This window comes from Pipra filicauda, unplaced genomic scaffold (genome assembly GCF_003945595.2).
Source record: "Pipra filicauda isolate LSUMZ 115617 unplaced genomic scaffold, ASM394559v2 scaffold14_size4853619_pilon, whole genome shotgun sequence".
NCBI classification, from domain to species: Eukaryota; Metazoa; Chordata; class Aves; order Passeriformes; family Pipridae; genus Pipra; species Pipra filicauda.
The window spans coordinates 4,792,388-4,816,620 of NW_024103985.1; the positions used below are offsets into that span (position 1 = coordinate 4,792,388).

Genomic DNA, 24,233 nt, shown 5'->3' on the forward strand with positions numbered 1-24,233 from the left:
TGGCATCCTGTCAACATCTCTCTCTTCAAGGGTAGCACTGGTGGGGTGGTTGTGCAGCTGATGCCTCCAGACCATGTCCAAAGGCCATTTTACAGTGATCCCTTTGAGAGGAACAATGCACAGTTCATTTCTCTTTTTTTGAGAGGGGCTCAAAAAGATCAGGACTTTTCCTGAGTTACAGGAAAAGTTACAGACAATGCCCCTAAAACCCATATGAACATGCAAATGCCACAGTGTTTCCTCATTTGGTCCTGTTCCAGGTCTCGCTGCCACAAGAAATCCCCCACCACCAGTGCAAGGTCTTTCTGGTCTGAGAACAGCTTGGGGTCTACGCTGAGACCAAAGTTTTCTTTCACTTCCCATGGGATGGCATCTCTGGGTTTCAAAGCTTGTTGTTTAAGTGTGTTATGTTAGGAAACAGTAGAATCAGAAAAAAAAGGTGGATGTTCCTATGTAGTTAAGAGCCTGTTTTTCCTCGGTGGTTGTGGAGGGAAATGAGCTTCCTGCCTAAGGTGAGATGTCATTTGCTGGATGGAAACCTTTGTGTCCCGGCTGGCCCGATCCCTTCGGTGCCACCGCTCAGGCAGGTCTCTTCCAGGGGGATGGCTCTCCCTCCCTGGCCCTCTCCTGTCCTGGCACCATGCTCTTGCCTTGCATCAGCCCTGATGCTCCTCAGCTGAGTGCTGGGTCAGCACAAGGGAGGGGACATGGCCACGGGGCTGCAGATGGGTTGGGGAAGGAGGAACACTCCTTTTGGCACAGAGAGCCCAGCTCACCGTGCCCTTCCTCAGGGAACCTCACAGCCTGAGCATCCCGGAGGATTCTGCTGTTTCACTGCCCCTGATTTCAGTGACAGCTCAGCCTGGTGTGGGACTAAACACCCAGGTACATGATTAGCCCCAGTCCCCTGAGCTGGACTTCCCACCCAGAGAGAAAACCAGCTCTGGGGTGTTACAGCACGGTTCCAAGTGAGCGAGGTGGGGCCTCGCTTTGCAAAGCTCTAGAAACAGCAGCTCTTTGTCTCCTCCATGTCTCCTCACCCTGAACGTGTTGCTGTTTTCAGAGGTTGGTTTCAAAGTGCTGATTCACAGCCACCAGCCCTATTGTTTTATCTGAGGAGATTAGGGCTGAGAATGTTGCAGTTTTGTAGTGAAAAGACTCCATTGGAAATAGCAGCATAGCTGACATGAGACTGTTATTTATGCTCAAATAACCATCTCCTTTAAAGATGAGGAGTCTCTTTTTTATTGCTTTTCAAGTTTAGATCAATCATGTATGAAGACAAACTCCCACTCAGCTTCCCTTGGCCCCTAATATTTTCATTTTGTTCTTCTTCTGCTCATTATTTTATGATTTTGTCCTTGACTGGAACATTTCTCTCTTGTTCTTCCTTACATGCACCATTGAAGAGGGAAAGGACTTACATATAGAGCTCGAGACTTGTGTAGCTCTTCAGCCATAAATAACATTTTATACAGATTCTAAGATGATGAAATCCTTCTAGTTAGCCTCCCTCTTTCTTTTACGGCTCATCTGGTTAGAGGAGACATATTCTTTTGAAACTTAACTATTTCTGTTTCACTTTTGCAAGCAGACATGAGAAGACAGGACCTGGCTGTATGCACTGCTGATCAGAACACTTGCCATAGGAATGCAGAAAAGCTTGCCTGCAAGAGGACTGATTGTTGGCGTGGAAGAAAAGCCCTAAAATTCTGAGATGCAGCCGAGTTCCTGAATACAGGCAAGTCTACAATCGAAACTGAGATCTGTTTATCTGGGGAGATAAATGCTCTCAAGATACGCTTTTCTGGAGAGGGCTGACAGGCACAAAATCAGTGAAAGGAATGCTCTGGTATGAGGACAGAGTTCTGCTCAGGCAGTAACTGATGTTGGACAGCTGTAGGAACTGGCCCACTGGGCTCTGTGCTTTGCACCCCATAACTCCATACCCAGCTTCTTTTGATACCAGGCTCGGGCTTCCTGGAGCCAGGCATCAGCTTTTCCCTACAAATGCAGCCAAAGCAGAGATCCTGAGACTGTAGTGCTGAGCTGCTCTTCCTTCTGCTTGCTGGGATCTGCTCAGCTCAGGCAGTTCCTCGGGGGAACAGCCAGTGAGTCAGGCCTTGTTGGGGTTACACACTGTGGAGCTGAGCACAGAGAGGAGAAATAGCCCCACCAAAGTGACTGAGAAGTGCTGAAAAGCCTCACAGTAGACAGCCTACACAATGAAATGATCTCCTCCAATTAGCCCATGGTCATCAGTGAGGCAAATCCTCTGCCTCCTGGGCCGGGCAGGGTGGTTTTTAATGGTAGGCATAAATCTATTGGGTTTTTGTCCTCATGACCCAGCATATTCTGCCAGGGCAATGCAGACTCCAGAGAAGGAAGAGAATTTATGTGTACAATAAAACAACAGAGTTTCAGTGATATCAGCTGTTTGACGAACTTTAATATACATTTGCTATAAAACAGGCAGCAATTACCAGAATGTGATACCCAAATAAAAATCCATGATCCATTTGCACGACAGATCTTCGATTTACTCACATTCATGTGAAAGAGACACATAAAAATGATATCCATGCTTAAAATCACTTAGGAGCAGCCTGAAAGACCCCACAGTTGCAAGTGATACTGCAGTGCTTAGCTAATACTCATGTTTCGATGGCTTTGCCTTCATGATTCTTCCAGTGGTTCCTTTATGTTTTCTGGGATTTTGCCAAACACCTGTGAATCAGTGCACAACAAATATTCCTCCCATTTAATTTAGCCTTGCACAGAAAGGCTATATTAGGCCTGATGCAGACCTAATCCCAAGCCTCTAAAGAGGTTTAAGGCACTCTGGTTTCACCTAATCCCGAAACCTAAACCAGAATCATTGAAAACCTCCACAGCACCACAGGAATGGGCAAATAAAGAGTTTCCACTATGAAATTATTAAAAGGACACAGTGTATCTTTTGGATTTGAGACCTAAAGCTTTGCCTAAGGAGCTTGGACTGTCCACAATAAAAGTGTTTATTTTGAAGGTAGGAGGTTGAAAGGTTTATTTGACTAGAGGGCCGATTTCACCCCTCCCACCCAAAAAAAGAAAAGGGGTGACCCCCCAGAAGAGTGGCAAATGGGAAAGGGGAGGAAGAAGTGACAAGGCAGGGGCAGCCCAGCAAAGCAGTGAAGAAAGTGAAGCCCAGGTTTCAGTTTAAGCCTCAGTCCTGGTCCCTGTGAGAAAGAGCAAGAGCACAGCCCCTGGTGCACAGCTGGGCTCTTGGGTCCTGAAGTTCCTCACTGCAAACATGTAAGGAAAGAGTTATTTATGATGTAAGAAATACATTGCTGCTGTTCAAAATGGAGAATTTGCTCTTTTGAGATCTCTTACTGATGGGAGATAACATGTAAAAACGTGCTGCAATGGAACTTTCAAATACAAATTGCATCCAACTGTAATAAATTCGATCTTGCATTAATTCATGTTAAATTAATTGGATTCTGTCATTCCTGAATTCTGAATTCTGGTAACCACCTTATCTTGCCACACAACTCATTATCTTTGTGTTGGGAAAGGGGTATTTCATTTTCCAGGCGACTGTAGGGAATATTAACTGTACCATACTCTAATAAACATGCAGCTCCTAACAAATTAAAGACCTGAAGCACACTGCACATGTGGTTTCATTATGCACAGCAATTTATAGCAATGATCTCCTGCTCTCAATCTCTTAATTCAAATCATTTCAGCAAAACATGTAGGGAAACATGGGGCTGTATTTGTGCATTATACAATCCTGAAGGTATTTATCCGTCCTTAGGACATTCCTAATAATGAGAGGCATAACCTCCTCAGTGTGCTGAATGCCATGTAAAGCCCTTTGGAGCAGGGATTTAGGAATCCGTGTTCCTGCTGATGGGAAGTTTGATATGAGTAGAAAAGCAAGCTCCAGACTGACTTCCCAGACTCACAGAAAGTCTCCATGCCTTTGTCTGCACTGTGGTACTCTAGGTTTAATTCAGCTTTCAACGACTCTTTGCCTCCATAGACAAAAATTATAGGAAAACTGAAAAGCATTAATTTTTCAGAGGTACCAAGCCTTCTAGCTGGAATTGTAGCAGGACAGCCTTCTGAGAAAATACTGAAACGACAAGAGCTTTTAACTCCTAGACAGGTGACACAAGCAAAGGATAGTTTATTTGCTTTCCTCGAGCAAGTCGTGGTGTAGCTGAGGAGCAACAGGGGCCTCTTAAGGGGAAGGAGTGTGTGTTGTGTACGTGCCTACACTGCCTTCCCATCACCTGGCTCAGGGTGGATGGTGGGACATCAGCAGGGTCAGTCCCAATCCCACATCTCCGCATTTTTGTCCCAACAATACGTACGGGGTTATTTAACTGGTGCCTGACTTAGTTCAATTATTTCACCTACCCAGTAACTTCCATTGGGAACCATTTCAGGAGGCAACTTCTTTATTTGCCTAAAGATGCTCTCCTGCAGGGCAGCACCTGGAAGACTTTGTGTGGCTGTGTGGCACTGGAATACTTGGGTCTTTATCGCAGAATAAACCCAGGCTGGCAGCGGAGGAGGCCAGTGAATTCAGCCGTGCGGTAACCCCGCGCTCAGCAGAGCTCCTGGCAGTGGATGCGGTGCAGGGTGGGAGAGAGCCCCAAGCACAGCCCAGGGTGGGTGAGAGCCCAAAGCACCCCCAGCAGCTGCGGGGAGTCCCCCGCGTCACAGCCGGACCGAACCGCTCCATGGCACCGGCCCAGCCGGCTCAGAGCTTGTCCTCCGCGTGTCCCGGAGCGGGGACGTGCTCCGTGAAGGCGGGGCCCTCCCGATTACCGAGCGAGGCCCCTCGCAGGACCCCGCGGCTGCGCTGCCTCTTCGTGCCGCCGCCGGCACGCCAGACCCCTGGCCGGGATCCCCCGAGCGGCCCCGGGAGCCCCTGGCCGGGATCCCCCGAGCGGCCCCGGGAGCCCCTGGCCGGGATCCCCCGAGCGGCCCCGGGAGCCCCTGGCCGGGATCCCCCGAGGGGGATCCGCACACGGCCCCGCTCCGGCCGGCCCCACACGGCGCATGCGCGCCTCCCGCCGGCCCGTGACGTCACGCGCGGGGCTCGGCGTCCGCCTGGTTCCCGCGGGGATCGCCGAATCATCGCTGCACCGCTCCCGCCCCGCCGGCGCTCGGTGAGCGGGTGTGAGGGGGGAGGTGGGGTGCGGGGGGACGGACCAGGCCGCGCCGCCACCGCCGCGGGGAACCCCCCGCTCGGCCGCGGGGCCGGGACGGCTGCGCTGTCACTGCCGCGGCGCAGCCTCACAGGCCGGAGGGGGCGGTGGCGCTGTGCGCACGCGCGGGGCGTCGCCACGGCAACGGGGGCAGCGTCACACCCCACACCCCACGCGCGGCGCCTCAGAGCCCGCACGGCCCCTCAGCCCCTCATGGCCCTGCAGAGCCCTCATGGCCCCTCATAGCCCCTCATGGCCCTGAAGAGCCCTCAGAGCCCCTCAGAGCCCCTCATGGCCCCTCATGGCCCTGCATAGCCCTCAGAGCCCCTCAGAGCCCCTCATGGCCCCTCATAACCCCTCATGGCCCTCATGGCCCTTTGTAGCCCTCAGAGCCCCTCATGGCCCCTCATGGCCCTGCAGAGCCCTCAGAGCCTCTCATGACTCCTCATGGCCCCTCAGAGCCCCTCATGGCCCCTCATAGCCCTTCATGGTCCTGCAGAGCCCTCAGAGCCCCTCATGGCCCCTCAGAGCCCCTCATGGTCCTGCAGAGCCCTCAGAGCCCTTCATGGCCCCACAGAGCCCCTCATGGTCCTGCAGAGCCCTCAGAGCCCTTCATGGCCCCACAGAGCCCCTCATGGTCCTGCAGAGCCCTCAGAGGCCTTCATGGCCCCACAGAGCCCCTCATGGTCCTGCAGAGCCCTCAGAGCCCTCATGGCCCCTCAGAGCCCCTCATGGCCCCTCATAACCCCTCATGGCCCTCATGGCCCTTTGTAGCCCTCAGAGCCCCTCATGGCCCCTCATGGCCCTGCAGAGCCCTCAGAGCCTCTCATGACTCCTCATGGCCCCTCAGAGCCCCTCATGGCCCCTCATAGCCCTTCATGGTCCTGCAGAGCCCTCAGAGCCCCTCATGGCCCCTCAGAGCCCCTCATGGTCCTGCAGAGCCCTCAGAGCCCTTCATGGCCCCACAGAGCCCCTCATGGTCCTGCAGAGCCCTCAGAGCCCTTCATGGCCCCACAGAGCCCCTCATGGTCCTGCAGAGCCCTCAGAGGCCTTCATGGCCCCACAGAGCCCCTCATGGTCCTGCAGAGCCCTCAGAGCCCTCATGGCCCCTCAGAGCCCCTCATGGCCCCTCAGAGCCCTCCTGGCCCCCCGCGCGGGCTGTGCCCAGGTGTACCCAGGTGTGCCCAGGTGTGCCCAGGTGTGCCCAGGCGGGGGCGGCTCGCGCGCTGTCGCCCCCTGGCGGCGCAGGCAGGGCCGGCAGAGGCAGGGCCGGCAGAGGCCGGGCCCGCACCGCGCTGCCGTGCTTGTCTTCCCCGGTTTGTGTGGAAGTGAGGACATGCCTCGTACAGCTCCTTTAAATGCCGCTTCAGAGTAGGAAATAATCCAGTTTCAGATTCAGCAGCTTCGTTTTGAAACGAACAAGGTAAAAAGCAGGCATGGGGTGTGCTCTGGAAAAAACAGGCAACACAAGGTGGAAATCTGTGTGTGACTTCTCTGGGAATTGTTTTGAGGAACATTTCGCCACACTTTTTAGCACAGTCTCTTTGTGACCCGTCATTCTTCCGAAGCTCCTTCCATTAACCCCCAGTTTTAGTAGCGTTTCTGTGAGGCTTTTAGAGAGGGCTCCATGACTGGGAAGCATTTCATTAATAATTTGTCTTGTCTCCATAAATGACAGGGAGTACAAAGATTTTTTAAAATTTTATTTTTAACTAAATTACCTAATTTAAAAAAACCGTACCAGAGTAACTTCTTGTTTTTTAATGATTTCTATTAACATTTTTATTGGTTTTACAGGTAAACTAGTTTTTTCTTGTTTCAAAAATATCCTGCAATCAGGAAATCTAACTCTGTTTGTTCTGGCTTGGGTATGTCATTATCAGTTATAAAGATTGTGCAGATGGAAATTATGTTGGTGCACGCACTGGAAGAGATGCCAGGTTCTAATGTCAGATAGATTGTCTGATTTTGGTTAATTGGTGTGGAGACTTATTTTTAAGCATTAGAATGACAGTGTTGGAATTGTAAGGTGTTGGGGAGCAGACCTGTTGCCTAACTATGTTATGCCTTTTCTGACCCTGTTGACCATTTTGCAATACTGTGGGTTTCTTTTTGCAAAGAAATGCTGAACTACTGACCCATCTATGTTCTTACATTGTAAAGAAACACCTTTTTTTGGCCCTGTGTCACGTAGTACATGGGGCTGTATTGTGCTTTGTGTTTGTATACATTTTATTTTTGAGTTCTATTTCTCTGCAATAACAATGTCCTGTTTCACTGGATCAGTAATAACTGTCAACCAGTCAATGCTAATTAGCTCATGCAGGAGACTTAACACTGAAGATTCTGACTTTTCAAAATTATATTCTACGAAACACTGTCTTCATTGGGGAAAATAGCTACTATTATTACTCCTCTGTAATAAATTGCTTTGTTGCAGCTGTGTTGGACTATGGATGTATGGTAGTGAGATTTCTGAGGCTGTGAAGACAAACTTAGTAAATGATTTTTAAAAAAAGGTTGATCTTGTCTTTTTGGACTCCTCCTTTGAGTTGTAATGCCGATACTTTACTCTTGTCCACACTCAGAATCTCAACACAGTATAACATGTTCGTGTCTTTACAAAGGACAGAGGCAAGTTTTGTGGCAGTAACAGTGTTTTGGTCCCCAAAATATCTGTGTGGATGGATTTATACTCTCTTGGTAGGAATGCACTTTGACTGCCCTAGAATTTACTTGGTAGTACAAATGAGGGGTTTCAAATTAGGAATGGTCTCTGTGGAGCAGTGCAAGCGATCACAAAACGATGAGAAAGAAACAAATCTACAAAAGAACCTGCACAATTTTTGCCCAAGCAAGCCAGTTTCCTTTTGAGCTCTGTGCTGGCACAGTTTATGAGTAAAAGTGCATTTCTTTTTTCTGTTCATAAGCAATAAAAATAATTTCACAACTGTAATGAACACACTTCCTGTGGTACATTTTAATTATGCAGCTAATGATGGCGTAGCTCGTCATTGCAGAAATTGTCTCAGTGGCATTTATGGCTCGGTGTAAACGCTCATATATCACAGGCTGGTTTGAAAGAACCGAAGCTTTGAGAGATGTCAGGTTTGCAGGGAAGTGACTCATCAACAATAGGTGTGAGGTAGCAAGGGTAGATTGTGGAGCATGTTCAGGCTACAGATATTGGAGTCAACAGATTGGCTTAAAGAAGAGGTGTTACTGGTGTCATTTACAAAACCATATCTTAGCCTTGAAAGTTTCCAGACCACTCAACTGGGGAATCCAGGCTGTGTCATGATTCAGAAGTGTTTAATGAATCAGTGTCTTCTGCACCTCAAAAGTGAAAGTTATAGGGGAAATCACCTTTTTTATAAATGGATTTACCAGCACAGGTCTTTAGAACTGTAATATCATACTGTGAGCAAATTAGAGTCATAGGAGCTAAAAATCTTCTAGTCAGCAAATTTTCTCTTTCATGATTTATTTTAAAGGTCAGAAGGTGACTGTTACAGTCAAAAAATAGTTATTTGTACAGGAAAACCTTCCCAGATGAGGTGTAGCCCTGTCCTAAACCTCTGAATCTGCAGCCTAGGTTTCCCGGAGCTGCTGGGTGTAAGGTAAAGCTGAGCAAGAACTATTTGAAAAGAAACATAGACTTATGTTTAGCTTTTCTTTTTGTTTTAGTTATTCTATAGTTTTTTCAGTAGATGCTAAATTTATTTGATTTAGGGGAGAGAAGGATTTTGCTTTAAAACATACCAGATAGGAATCTTAGAACAGACTTTTTGCACTCAAACAGCTGGAGCAGCTGTAGATTCCCCACTGAAATGAAAATGCAACAATTCAAGATTTAGAAAGGCAAAAAGTGTGACCAGAGCATTAAATAGAAGGGCCATATGATACCAAAATTAAGCTCTGTGTTTATTATAAAGAAAATCCTTGTTGTAGAAGGGAAAAAAATGAACTTGTTCCACCACCTTCTTTTTTCCTCAGGAGAAAACACAGAATATATCCTAGGTAATAAATCTGTTTTATGGCTCACATGAGAAAGGGTGGAGAAACTCCCATTATTTTCTTCCCAGAAATTGAAACACACATGAGCTAACATGGGAGACACTGGGGTTTTCATCCAACCAACGCACAGCTGGCTTCTGCTTTTATTATTTTCCTAAGCCTAATAATTTTTCATTTGATTAGCTGGTGGCTGACAAAACTATCACTTGCACAGTGTTTTGTATATTTAGTAGAGTAGGTGTGATGCGAAAAAGATATTGTAATGCTTACCCAGAAGCATAGCACAACCTGTTCAGTTGATGGGAAATTTCTGCTTGCAGGTTTCTGTCATCAGGGTTTGAGTTTGTATATCAAGAAAAGAAATTCTTGACAGCTAGAAACAGGAGAATTGTTTCTTAACTCACACTGCGGACTTGCATGATGATCTGCACACGAATAAACTGTCAGGTATCCGTTGGCAGTCCACGGTGCCAGTTTTGCCATGAGAAAGTGGTGAGACTATTTGAGAGAAAAAAAGTCCTAGTCAGTGTTAGGAGGTGGGAGAAGTAGAGCTGCAAACAAGATGCATCAAGTATTTTGACTCACACAGCGTGAGTTGTGGAGAGACCCACGGACACACATAATGTGAAAAAATCAACAGCCACCCACAAACCCACCCAGACAATAAGACAGAGTGATAAAGGGGGCACATCCATAAATGTGGGAGGATTGGAGCTGTCTAGGAATGAGGTTACTCAGAGCCATGTCTGTGCAGCCCCCTGTAAAGCCATGGCTTCTCAGTTTGAAATCAGGAGGGAGAGTGGCCCCTCACAGAACTCCTCTGTGTGCCTTCTGCAGAATAAAGAAAACATATTCCAGAACCCAGTATCCTGTTTTGCACTGAGCATTAGTACCAGGGACAAAGCAGGGTGATTTCTGTTGTGTTGACTGCTGGTGTTTGAAGTGCTAAGCTGTGTTGCTGTCTTTGTGTTCTGGCAAAGCAATGCTAACACCTTCCCTAAGTAAGCAGCAGGGGAAGAAGAATGTAGTTTTATCCCAGATCGGTGGATCTGTATCATCCAAGTGTTTAGTATGTTATTACTGTTATTTTCAAAAATTCCAAAACAACTTGACGTGTTTTGGGGCAGGAGAGAATGTGGGCTATCTACTTCCTCTCAAATATTGTGTTATGACTTTAATTTGTAGTCATTTATAAATGGTAGATATTCAAAACCATGTAAGAAATTTCTAAGTGAAATTACTTTGAAGCTACAGGTTCATTGCATAGCCAAACCTCTACTTTTTATGTCCTTTCATCCAGTGGCTGGCTGGGGAAGGAATGATTTTGTAAGGACTAGTTAAATCTCTGTCCTATTTATCTATGTCCTGACCTCGCTCCATTACACTCACTAAATAATTGTTGGCAAGTTCAAGCTCTGTAACTAGGAGGTTATGACTTTGCTAAATGCCATGAGCCAATGTATTTTCATGGATAAGGAAAATTACTTTAATGGAAAAACATGAGACTACTGGAGTGGCAGTAGATCATCATGGGAACTCTCTTTTGGTCGTATCTCTCTCAGAGGCTTTATGCTGCTGGGGATCAGAATACCTGGGGTGTGGGGCTGTTCCCTGGGACATGGAAGTGTGTGATGCTGTGTCAGAGATGGCTGGTCCCCACTGGGTCTTGCCCAGTGTGAAGTCCCAGGTAACAGTCTCTCCAAAGGAGGTGTGACCAGTGCAGCCGCCTTCACTGTCTGCCTCCTCTGTCCTCAGTCTGCCGTGGCAGAATGTGCATCTCTGGCCTGCCGTTATTTAGCTGTTTGCTCTGATAGATTTTCTCTTCTGTGATGGGTCTGCTTGACCTTCCGAAGCTGTACTTTGAATTCTTGCCCCTGTGTTAGACCCTTTGATTGTTCTGTTCTCTGACGTTTGAGATGATGCCACCTTGGTTCTGAGCTGGGTGAACACGTCCCTGGGGCCTGTTCCGGACACACAGCTGGGGCTGCTGCTGCGCAGGAAAGGCCCTTGGAGCAGGAGTGGCTTCCCTGGGGGCACACCCCTGTCCTGCAGCACAGCAGTGGGGCTTGGTTTTGGCACTCTGACCCCGGGTGCCAGGGGTTCCTCACCCAACTTGCAGGAGGTTTCAGGGAGGGAGAGAGCTCCTAGTGCTGTGCCCCAGGAAGGGGTGATGCTCAGTGTGAGCTGCAGCAGGGGCTCCAGCCTGGCACTGTGTGTGAGATTTGCCAGGTCTGCCGTGGGTAACACTGACCTTATGGAACCAGGCTCTCAAATCTGAGAGGGACTGGGAACGTGTGAAACAGGCAGGACTTTTTACATCTTTTTTTCTAGTTGTGTGTTTAGGCCTCCATCATTTCCCTTCGACAATTGAGGGTGTTGGTTGCTTCCTCCTGTGTTTGTGTAAGAAAAGCTTTTTATAGTCCGTTTTTCCAGTTGGCCTGTGTACTTCCTCCATTGTAGTGTAACACATCATCCTTCCCACTCCCTCCCAGGCACTGGAGCTAGTGGAAGACCTGCAGGGTTGGTTTATTTGCAATAAAAATGGAGCTGTGGGGTTGAGAATGGTCGTTATTCCTGCTTCAAAATGTGTTCATTGACGAGTTGTCTTTTGTTCGTGGTATGGGAGGAGCACGTAAGGAAGCAAGGAATAATCAGCTGTATTTAGTTTAGAGAACATTCAATTTGAACTGGACATTTCCAGCTCAGTTTTTGTTTAGCTGAAAATCTACCCAGAAAAACAAGTTTGTCAGAAACATGAATTGAAATGGACTGCATTCTAATTTTTGGCAGAAAAATTCTTAATGTAATACTAAATATGAAGAATTTTTTTCAGTGTCATCCATCCCAAACTTCTGCAAGGATTGCAGCTAAGGTGAAGGCAGTCTAGGAGCCCCTCATCCACCTGTTATTTTTCCCTGTAAGGATGAGTCTGGCACACTGACAGCACTTGAACCTTGCAGATTTGGAGCTGTGCTGGAGGTCTTTCCTCTAAGTCACATCAGATACACCAAGAAGAAAGGAAGGTGAGGTGGCACGGCCCCTTTGCCACCACTGGCTGGCAGAGTCCTGTCCCTGGGCAGGACAGTGTGTGCTGCATCCTGCTTAAGGACAGGGCAGCACCTGGTTGTTCCATGGCTTCCCTGCTGCATTGCTGGATGTTTTTATCACCATTGGTCCAGGGCTGTCACTTAGCCCTGAAATAGAATTAGTAATATTTAATATCGCAGTCTTCCCCCCATGACAGATAAATTATTGAGAATATCTACTGGGAATACCCTTTACTTCCAATGATTTGGATGCTATTTCTCAAGAAAGGTTATGTTTTGAAACTATTTTTTCAATTAATTTCTTTTTTTTATATGTAATATTGCAGGGTTTTCCAACACTAATGAACACAGCCCAGGTCCTTCAGTGGAGAGGCATGTGCAGACATGGCCCCCGTGGATTGAACTGTCTCACTGCTTCGCATCTCTACTAGTTTTAGTCTCTGTATGTGCCTTTGTTTTCCCCAGTGTCTAGTTTTAAGGTGCTGTGATAACTAACGCAGTCAGGGCAGCAATTCCCTCTTTTCCCATATACCAGCTCCACTATAAGCTTGCAGAAAAAAGTGAATCTGGAGGGAAACAGCTTAATTGCAACACTGAGCCTGAGAATCCTCACACCTTAAATCTCACCATGGGATGTCTTAGGTCCTGACAGGTCACTCTTAAGCTCCTTTTGTGTTCTGTGATCTCTCTATGAAAATAATGTTTTAAAGGCATTTGCTTGTTTTATTACTAAATATTTTATTACTTGTTTTATTACTAAATAATTGAAATCTGTACTTAGCATTTAATTATAGTGATTTTATACCATAAATATTGTATAGTGCCTGATGATGTAATTGGGCATTTTTATAATAGCTCCCCCATTTTTAAAGTAAGGGGACAGTCTCTGAAATCCATGCCTTCATGCTCGTGCCCATTAAATGTGGTTGTCATTATCTAGTGCCGGCATATGTTCTTCCTAACTAGGATTGTCTTCTCTTTCATGCTGATGCTATCTCCATGCTAGATTATTCCTGGCCCTGGTAGCACCCCAGGGCAGGAGTGGGAAGTAAATGTGTCCCATATGGCTGCTTTAGACAGCAGTTTTGGGTGTGGGGAGATGGGAGAGACAAAGGTGGAGAGGCAGTGGGGTCTGCGTGCCTGGTCCTTCCCTCTCTGTCATAGAAGTAGTCCAGGGCTAGGGCAAGCGGCCTGGTAGCAGCCCCATGGGCAGGTCTGTAAATGTCCCAGCGAGGCTAGGAGTTGGGAGTGCACAGGTTGTAACGTGGGAGTGTGGGGAGATGGGAGAGACAAGGCACTGCAGCTGGGAGGTGCGCTGGGAGTACACTGCATGGCCAGGAGTAACGTGGGAGTACACTGCATGGCCAGGAGTAAGCTGGGAGTACACTGCATGGGCCAGGAGTAAGCTGGGAGTACACTGCATGGGCCAGGAGTAAGCTGGGAGTACACTGCATGGCCAGGAGTAACGTGGGAGTACACTGCATGGCCAGGAGTAAGCTGGGAGTACACTGCATGGCCAGGAGTAACGTGGGAGTACACTGCATGGCCAGGAGTAACGTGGGAGTACACTGCATGGGCCAGGAGTAAGCTGGGAGTACACTGCATGGCCAGGAGTAAGCTGGGAGTACACTGCATGGCCAGGAGTAAGCTGGGAGTACACTGCATGGCCAGGAGTAACGTGGGAGTACACTGCATGGGCCAGGAGTAAGCTGGGAGTACACTGCACAGCTGGGAGTACACTGGGCCAGGAGTAAGCTGGGAGTACACTGCATGGCCAGGAGTATGGTGGGAGCAGCACCGGGCCAGGTGCTGTGTGCTCTCTGTGCCGGAGGCGGGAGCCGGGGAGGAACTGGCCTGAGTCAGCCGCTCCTCCTGGAGCACCTCCTGGGCTGCTGCTGCCACGGGCAGCCCAATGCAAGACTGAGCCTGAAGGCTCCAGCAAGCTGATTGCAAATATTTTGCAGAAGTCTTATTTTCTGGTAATTACTTTAATATGATTCAGTGTTTTCTCTTTTGTCTGATCTTGTTATGAGCCTTCTTTGCCCACTGTGGGAGCAGGGCAAGCGTTCCCATGCCACGTGCACCGTTCCTGCTGCCTTCACCTGGGTTTTCACGGCTGGGAGTAGGGGCCGTTTGGAGTTGCTGGTTAGTACAGCCAACCAACAGTGTGTCCTTTCAGAAAAATGACTGATCCTGGACCTGTTCTCGTGAAGCCTTTGAAACTACTAAGCTGTGTCAGATAGTGAGGGTAGAGCAATTTGTACAATTGGGGTCTGGGTACTGTTTGCCAGTTCACATTTCTAGTGATTCCTGAAATTAGAGCTCCCGGGGAAACCCAGAACTTTGCTTCTGAGGCAAGTGGTGTGTATGAACTGAGTCCAAGGCACCCAGTGTTCAACAGATATATGAAGAATGGCAGGATTTAAGTTCCAGTGCATCACCAACAGTATTTACTGGAGACTGATAATAACAGTGAACAGACTCATTCCATTCCCGGATCTCAAGGGTTTTAAAAATCCAGCAGAACCAACAAAATACCTAAAGCCCAACCTCTGAAATCCAGCCAAGTTTTGTAAAGATTACGATGGTAGCTTCAAATAAATATAAATTGTGCTCTTTAAAGGTACAATTTATTTAAAAGGAATTATTTTGCCAAACCAATAACTAAATCAAGAAATAACAGATTAGGAGATTTAATATTATAATGTTTACAAAAAACCTTTCTAATATTTTTAATCCTTTTGCTTAACCATGTGATTCACATTTAATCCTAGTTAGACTAATTAATACATACATATCTTTACAGAGACTGTACATCTCTCCTAAGCAATTGACTGACCTGTGTTACCACAGGTGGGGGGAGAGAGGTGTAGAGTAGAGTACAACTCACTTGCATAATCTCTTGCAAGTAGTAGAAAAAAATCTGTCTCGCATTATACCTGCAAGAAATACATGGGTGCTCATAATTCGTATTATCCCATAAAATTTAGAAGAGCATTCAGAGACTGCAAATGAAGGTAATTTATGTGTAAAACCTCATCCCTGAAGAATTTATTGCCATAGTAGGTATAATATACTTTGGCACAGACTTCTTCCCTGAAACTAGTACTTGCAGACTTGAAAAAGGAACATACCAAAGACCTTTCGGGTTAAACTGTAATCTTGTTTTATACAAAATGAAGTACTATGAAGACTTTTGTCTTTTGAGAGAGCTAAAATCAGTTGCTCAGTGGACACTCCATGGCTGTTGTTGCTGTGTGTGAACATCTTCACTATGCAGTAATCTCTTTAAAATCAGTGATAGGTTAGAGGTGTTACCTTTATGTAATTAGTGATGTATGTATTTTGGACTTAGTGGGAACTGAGGAAACTGCAGAAGTGGGTTCATATAAAACATTTCAATTTGCAGTATCTAAAAATGGGTATGTGCTTTGCAGAGATTGTTTGCAAGCCATGTCCTGAAGCCCAGATCTCATTTCTTCTTGCAAGGGCTGCACTGGGAACATGGGCCCTCATCTTCCTCTCTGCACTTGTGCAGAACTGCCAGATACCGGCCTGCCCTGCAGGAGGAATCCAAACTATTGGGTGACAAGGATAGTCCTGTGCCAGGTGGATTAGCTGGAATTCTCTCTGTTGCAGGAGGAAGGAACTTTTCTCTTGAAGATGACATGACTTTTGAGGTAGTGAAGATTTATCCCATCAAGGATGGCACTTTGCTACTAAGGAAAACCTGATGGGGCTCATATTTGAAGCACTGTGTTCAGTTCTCTGCTTTTTGAGATGGATTAGGTGGAGTAAGAGATGGTGCAGAAAATGACAACTGAAACTACTTGGGGAAATGGAACAACTGTCATACGAGGAGAATTGGGAAGTCTGGTACTCCTTAGAGAAAAACAGATATTTATTTATCACTGATATTTACAAGATCACGACAGTGATGAAAAAGCCAAACATGAAACTGTTACCTTCCAAATCCTGCAATGTAAGAACGAGAGGGCACTCAGTGAGAGAGTAGGAGATCAGGTTTATAAGCAAAGAAAAGAAAATACTCCTTCATTCTCTGGAATTTCAGGTAGGGAATTTTTTGCCATGGGAGGCAGAGAAGGCAAGGATCTCAGCAGGTTCAAAAGGGCTCAGACAGTTCCCTAGGCAGCAGCACTGCAAATGGACAGTGCAGTTACATGCCCTGTGCCATCATTAACGCAGCAATTAGGTGTGAAGGTGGGGGGGGACTGCAGAAGCAACCAGGCTTCTGTCTTTTCCCTAAACAGCCTCTCTCAGTAGCATGGCACTGTTGGAAATGGGGTGCCAGGCCTGAGGGACCAGCTGTCTGACCCTGCAGGGCATTTCTTTCTGCAGTGCAGTACCATACAGTGTTTTACTTTGACAGGTTTTTATTGTTACTGCACTGAATTCTCATAAGGATAATAAAGAAAAAAAATGGTAGCAAGGGTGTTAATACTGCATTGTTGATACCTGAAATATTAATGTATTTAAAGTCTGATCCACTGATAGTCAAATGCCTGCCTGTTGCTGTGCATGTCACTAACATGGCATTTATTTGGAAAACGTACAACTTGGAAAATGAATTTTAAGTTTGTATGTTTATTTTTCTTGGCAGTGAGTTTTAGTTATCTCAGAAGGGAAAAGCTGTCCAGGTGCAGTGAAGCTGTATGGTGCCATGAATGCTCCAGCAGGAAGGAATGCAGGACAAGTCTGCAGGGAGCTGGCTCAGAGCAGTTTCTCCATGCTCCAGTACTGTGTGCTACTGAGATGTCTTTGTGCTCCTTCCAAATAGGCCACGTTGAGCCAATGGAACAGAGCAGGGACTTGGGGCCAACCACATCCATGGATCAGGGGCCCACAGTTTGGGTCATGGTCCCTGTTCCAGGCACTGGGCTTTGGTGACACCACAGAGCTGGGGTGACATCCCTGCAGGTTGGGGCATCCTCCCCAGGCACCCTGTTCCATGTGCTCCCCACTCCTGATGGCCCAGTCAAACCCTAAGGCTTTAGGCTGCTGCTTCTGCTGTAACAGCTGGCTCTTCATTACATCTGGAGCATTTAGAGACCTGTGAAGGGGTAAAAAGAATTACTATTTCACTTTAATATAGGACACAGGAAAGTTCTTTAAAATGTGTTTGGCTTTTTTCTTGTAAAAAAAATTGTCTTCTGTATGCTTTATTTTTTTTTTGTAGCATTAAGCATATCAACAAAAGCATTCTTTATTTTAATTAGAGAATGTGGGCTTTGCTCCCATGGAGACTTTTGAATATTTGTGTAGCTCCCATGCTCTGTGCACGAGCTTTTAGCAGGGCCACTCCCACGAGCACAGAGCATACGAGTGCAGCTCGGGCTGGCTCCTGGGTGAGGGAACTGGTAGTGCTGTGCTGGTTTTGAGAAACCCAGCATAAACAAATGCTCACTCGTGCTCTCAGGTGTGCGACTGGGAAACACTTCTGGCTTTTAATCAAAAGAAATGGAGAGTTTGGTTCATAGCAATATCTTCTTTTGTTTCAGTTAAATAAATGCTAACACAAAGGAAGAGCTTAAAACTGACTAAAGCCTCAGCTAACTGAGCTTTGGTTCCGTGAGAGTTTGGTGTCATCATCCTTTCTGTTTTCCACTTTTCTGGGGAAGTACTTCAGCTATATGGCAGAAATAAACAAAAGAAACCTTTTCAATCTTCACACCTAAATACATTAATGCATATTTTTAGTTACTATTTACTTCTTGCAAATTTATCTTGATCTGACAAAAGTTTCACATGTATTGTTTTCTTAACAAAGATTTGACCTTCATCTTTATAGACGTGGTTTCACTATTCTTCCTATCAGCAGTAAGTTCAAAGGAGCACTTCTAAGCACGCAGGCAAACCCCAGCTCTATTGTGGAAAATAGAAATGTGTGGTTTATATCACGGGAGTTTAGAGAACAATGCAAAGGTCAATTGTGTTGCTTGCTCTCCTGTCACATGATGTGGGTGTGTATATGAATGCATCCCTGGAATTCCACTGTGGGATCTGCATCTTTGAAGCTGATGCTAAAATTACTGCCGAGGCTCTTCCAAAGGCGGATACTGATGGAAGATTCAATGAAATCGAAGGTCGCCAGCCTGGGAGGCGTTGAAAGATACCTGGCTATGATACTATTTCTGATTTAATAATGCCAATGGGAGGCTAGCCCTTTGTAATAATTAGGACTAATTACTGAAGAGGTGTTGACAGATGGGCTAAGAGGAAACAAACTGCCTTTATCCAGTGGCTTAGAGTCAGATTACTAGTCTTGTGTTATCTGTTTCTCAGAAAGTAGAAGCTTCAATCATTCACTAAGTCTTCAAAGGGGAAAGGGATCCCAACAATATACAGGATTGGGATGAAGCTATGAAATACGTCTTTGACTCAAAATGGCTAAATTAATCTCCTTTCCGTAAATTATCATACTTCTAAAGTTTGGGTTACAGATGGAGAATCTGATTGTAGTACTGAAAAATATGTGAAATCAGTATTGATGACTGTCCTGTCGCTGCTTCTGCTTGTGGATTGGTTCCTTGCTGTCAATTCTGTTAATATGAATTCTTTGATTCCCTCTTATGCCATTCTTGCTGTCCCGCTGAAATGGAGACAAGGGGAGTGTTTAGTACTCTGTGTTTGGTGCTTGTTCTGCACAGGTGTCATATCTGATCAAAACACAGAAAATAATCTGCCAAACTTAATTACAGTTATTGGCCTTTTGAGCAGACAAGATCATGCATATTTTAGGAAGAAAACCATATATTACAATAGAATTGCATTTACTGAGAAATTAGTCACTGATGTAGGATTTCCTTATGAAGTATTTTTTCTCTCCTTTTGGATGTGGTGTCCCTCCAGGACCTGAGCATGAAGGAGATCCCACTGTCCAGTGGGGATGCAGTCAGCAGAGACATTCAGGGGTGGATGCTTTGGCACCAGAAGGAGCACTCACTGTGACTTACTGTAGGCAATGATTTAAAAGTCTAACAACCCTCCATCTTCTCAAATGACTGCTCCTGAGAGCTGTTCTTCCCACTCTCCACCATACACAGGGTCTGGTTTGCTGAGAAGGATGGGATAAATGTGGTTGCACTCGATAGCATTTATAAGAAGACGTAGCTTTCAATTATTTATTTACTTTTAACAAAAGAGGCCTTTTAATTAGTGTTTAAATATTTATAACAGTTTTATTGTGCTGTAAAATTGGTTATACTTTGATCTAGATTTTCTGGTTTGAGATAATGGGTTGGTAAAAGTTTTCCTAATGAATTTGGTCAGAACATGCAATAATCTGATTATCTGCCAAAAGACTGGCACTTCAGTTGCTGCCAGCATGGCAGCCTGGTACAATGGGGGCTGTTCAGCACACGTTCAAAGGCTGCAGTTCAAGTTCAGGGCCGGCAGAATTGTTCAAAGTTCCAAACTAATGCGGTGAAACAGTTTTGCATTTTTCACTACATTTTTGGTCAGGATTAGTTTCTTGTGGATGAGAGGAGTGGAGCCTGAAGTTACATGTGTAAACTGTAACTCCGTTCTGTTGCTTTGGAGTTATTTCTCTCCATTTGCTAAATAGTTAGTGTTACTCATTAAAATGTAGAGAAAGGACTGATCCGAGCATCACAGACACAGGAAGCAGTCAGGACCAGAAACTGGGAATTAAGCATCATCAGTACTCAACCTGGTAAATGTGGAACCAGTTTTTTATAAATATCCCTCACATTTTAACAGTTTAACTGTTTGACATGTTTAATGTGTAAGCATATGCTCGTATGCTTGGAGATGAGCATATTTAACTAATGCATCCTACGTGCTTTTGTAAAATGGATGTAGATTTATGTGATCAAACTGGCATGAAAGAACAATTATGCGTTGTGTCTAAAGTATAAGCTTAGCCTTAAATGTTAAAATAATAATTAATTTTTTCATTTGATATTTAGGTAATATTTGCCTTGTAAATGTCATTCCTGTTTGCAGTGGAGTTATAATGATCCCTTTTAGATTTCTTGGACTAAACTGCTCTCCAGAAACTTGGCTTATCCAAATACTTATGCTGTATTGAATAGGCATCCTACCAGACAAATGGCACATACTATTAGTAATTAAGCTTGAATTTTGGGGGATATTTCATAGCATAAAAATAATAATAATCTGTAACTTTGAGTCATATATTTAAAAGTGATATACGTAACACTGTCTTCTATTTCTTTTGATACTGAAGGGGTTCTTGGAGAAAGTAAAATACAAGTAGCAAATGGGACAGACTTTACTGAAATGCAATTGCTTCTGAGCTCGAGAGTTCACCTGAGTAAGGATTTAAAGTTTTAACCTAATGAATTGATGCAAACTGTCCACACTGCTTTGTTTCTTAGAACAGCCACGGGGCTCAGTGGCCGTGGGAAGGGACTGTCTGTGTCTGGAGCAGTGAGTGGAGTCCTAATCCCAGTCCTGTGCCTGTGCCACCTCGGGAGGTCACTCACTGTCCCTGCCCCAGGTTCTGCATCCACAGGGAATGACCCACAGTAATGCTGCTCTTGGAGATGTGTTGTGTTTGCACAGGAGCACAAACCTTCCAAAGAGAAAATGCTTTATGAAATCCTGGTGCAGTGAACCCTGCCAACCCTCCCTCGTGTGAGCAGTCTCACCAATATCATCTGGCACTTTGGGCAGGCGGAGATCAGATCCAGACTTTGGAATGCAAAACATGAGCTGGACACAAGTAGGAATTGCCCTCTTATTTAATATTCCTCCAGTGTTTATGTCAATTTGTCCTGTTTGCTGTTTGGAGTTTCAAAGTATATTTTTCAACTGTTATGAGACAAATGCTGAGAATATAAACACGGGGGTAGGTACAATATTCTGATATAAATGTAGCTCCCGCTTTGACAATGCTGGTGAAGGACGTAGCCTGTTCAATTAAGTGCAGTGGTTTTTTCCCCTTTTAATGAGTATGTATTTTATGAATGTGTTTTGTACTTGTCTTTTAACTCTCTGAAATGCCAACTGTATCATTAGTAAAAGGCCATATTTTGGGGAGCACTGTCAGAGCTTGCAGTGCAGTTTAACTGAACCGCCTCCCTCTGCACGGCGTCTCCCCTTGCTAAGGCAGGTACACGAGCAGGTATTTCATAAGCACAGACAACGTACAGCCAGGAACCCAGCTGAGGGGTTAAAAGCACATCAAAAGTAGATTGCTTCATTGTGTCTTCAGAAAGAGTCACTACTGAGTATCTCCTCCCATCAAATGTGCAAGAACTGCGAATTTCAGGGACGTTCACATTAAAAAAATAAAACTCGAGCACTTCTGACTGTAACCGTCAGTCATTTTTACCTCAAGTATGGCCAAAGCAAAATAAAATACAACACTGCTAACTCTGTGTGCAATAGAATTTTTGTATGTATTTCTTTTGTCAGAGTTTAATCCAAATACAGTATTTATAGAGTAAGAAAAGAATTTATATACTTTTGTTTTAGTTGAATCTAAGGTGACTTGATGCAAAATTAAAATGCAGTGTCTTGTAAAACTTAGAGAGATACTGAAATTAATGTGGTTTTAAGATTAGTATGAAAATGGGCTTTGGTCTCTTTCTCCCTTATTGGTGACTGTGCCAGGTCAGCTCCTGAGCAGACCTCAGTGTCAATGGAAACAGCTCCGTTTCTGGGCATGGTCCTGTACATCAGGAATCAATTGATAAGTCATTGTGGGATGTATTTTAGAAGTATAAATTCATTTCCTATAGGTTATGTTTTATTATGTAGTATCATATTACATATACTTTTCCTTAATACTAAAAACTCTTGTTATACTTCACACTTTGAAGAAGAAAGTGTAGAAGACAAAATGTCATATGATTTGTGTTGTGTTTCATGTTCCTATGCCCTGTGGGAGGAAAAGAAAAGTAATAGAAGAGACAAATAAATAAAGACGGTGTTGAAACTGGCATGACAGTTTGTGCTCTTGCACAACGGAACTGCAATCAATTTATTGTCTGCATTGGGCAAGTGCCAGAATAACAGTATAATATTATACAAGAGTAGATTAATTAAAGTGTAATTAGAATGGAATAAATTAAACAATCATAAAAGTTTGTCATGGGAAAAATATGTGTTTAGAATTAATTAGTTTTCAAATAAAGTGATATTTTAATTGCTCAGAGTTACAGAATCCTTAATTGCAGACATACAGTTCTGGCCCAAATAACTTCAGTTGCTGTAACAACTTGATATATTCCTTCTCTGTCAATTCTTTTTGTTACTGAACAAGATTATTGCTGGAATGTCTGCTAAGATGTCTGGAAGACGTTTAATGAAGCCCAAGCTATCTGAGGACATTATTAGCTCTTGGAACCACAAGATTTGTGGCTGATGCTGCTCCGTGCAGCACCCCTAATTAAGGAGGATGGGCAGACAGAGCCCCGTGGCTGACAGATTGCTATGCATGGCTGAGCTACAGGCTGCTCAGAACAGGCTTTTGATGGTCCTTGGCTTATCAATTTTCTGCTAGATTACAATGATTTATCACATGCCCAAACTTAAATTCATGTTAGTTCTGCTGGTAGGGAACAGAGACACACTTGTATAAATACTTCTTTTCACTTTCGTTGTGCTATATAAGTGTATATTCATATTCTTCAACTTTTCAAAGAGATTGGGCATTTGTCATCTTTTTTTCCCCTGATAATTTTATGCAGAGTGTGTTGCAGAGCTGAACTACTATGGGCTTTTATGCTTTCTTTCTCCAAACACGGCTGGCTGTAGTTACATCTTTGCACTTTCCCAAGCAATTAATGGTTTCAGAAAGTAAAACAGATGGGTGTCTTTTCCCTCATCTGCAAAACGAACCTGTTTATGAAACCCTAGAATTTCATCTGTTTCAGCTGGATTTCAGGCTGTGTTTTAGGCTCCCTTATTAAAAGCTAGTGTAATTACATGAGAGGCAGGGGCTCTCATGTTTTCAGACCCCATATTTTTGGCTTCAGTGTATCCATGATATTTGGCTGTCTCCAAAATGTTTACTTCAGTAATATTTGCAATGCCCAAAATGTTTAATTGTGTTAAAAAAGGTCACCCAGCTGATAGCTGAAGGCACATATGTCAGAATGAAAGACTGAAAAAAAATTATCAGTCTGACACAGAGGGAGCATTAGAATGATTAATGTTTATGTTAATTTATGGCTTTTACATATTGATTAATAGCTTTTTGTTTCAGTGACCAAAATGTGTAAGTGGCAATGAGATCCATATGCTAACTCAGTGTCTTTCAAATGATTACAATCGTTCTTAGTTTTGTTCCCATGCTGAATCTGTGTTTTCATATAGAAAGCAATTGTTGTGCAGCGACTTTTTTTTAAAACTTGCAGATGGAGGTATTTGAAAGTGGACCTCGAGACACAGCCCGGGGTTTCAGTGTTCCTGAAGGTCACACACTGACATTTATACACGTTTTTCTTGCAAACTTCATTCCCTAAAATCGTACTGTGTTGTGTTTTAGCCTGGCTCAGGTAAGGAATGCTGGCAGAGAAGGTGCTCACCCTGGGAGGAGCCACTACCTGGGTGAAATCATTAAATGGGTTGTGTTGCAGGAGGGTTATTTGTCATTTGCTTTCCGGCTCCCAGAAGGTTTCTTGGCATATCACCAATTGCTGATAAGCAGTTTTGTTTGCTATCTGTCCATTGACTATTACAATTAAAATGTGGAAACTTCTGTCATTCGTTGTCTAAATGTCAGGAGAGAGGGTAATTTTGGGGATCTCCTGAGAAAGGATGAAGTCCTGACTTCCCTTGAAGTCAGTGGGAAATGGAAGTTCTCAGCACTTCTCCAAGGGAGACTTTCGAAGTGTTTTCTGTCCTTGTTAGTCATTAGAAATTATTTGGTGAGTATTTAGAACGAAAGCTCTGACAGTGTTCGGTGTTCCCAACCTGTAAGAGGAAGGGCTCTTGTCAGCTGCAG

At 44.8% G+C, this 24,233-nt stretch overlaps 1 protein-coding gene across 2 annotated transcripts in view; it reads left to right on the forward strand.

Moving 5' to 3' along the window:
* Positions 1–5,074: 5,074 nt before the first annotated feature.
* Positions 5,075–24,233, forward strand: part of GNB1L (G protein subunit beta 1 like) — a 41,387-nt gene continuing 22,228 nt past the window's right edge. Inside the window, exon 1 of one of the 2 annotated variants that reach the window (XM_027733064.2) lies at positions 5,075–5,171. The gene's annotated coding sequence lies outside the window, so the exon portion shown is untranslated. Of the gene's footprint in view, positions 5,172–5,964; positions 6,634–24,233 lie in introns of those variants that run through there. The other variant, XM_027733065.2, reaches the window with a different exon arrangement.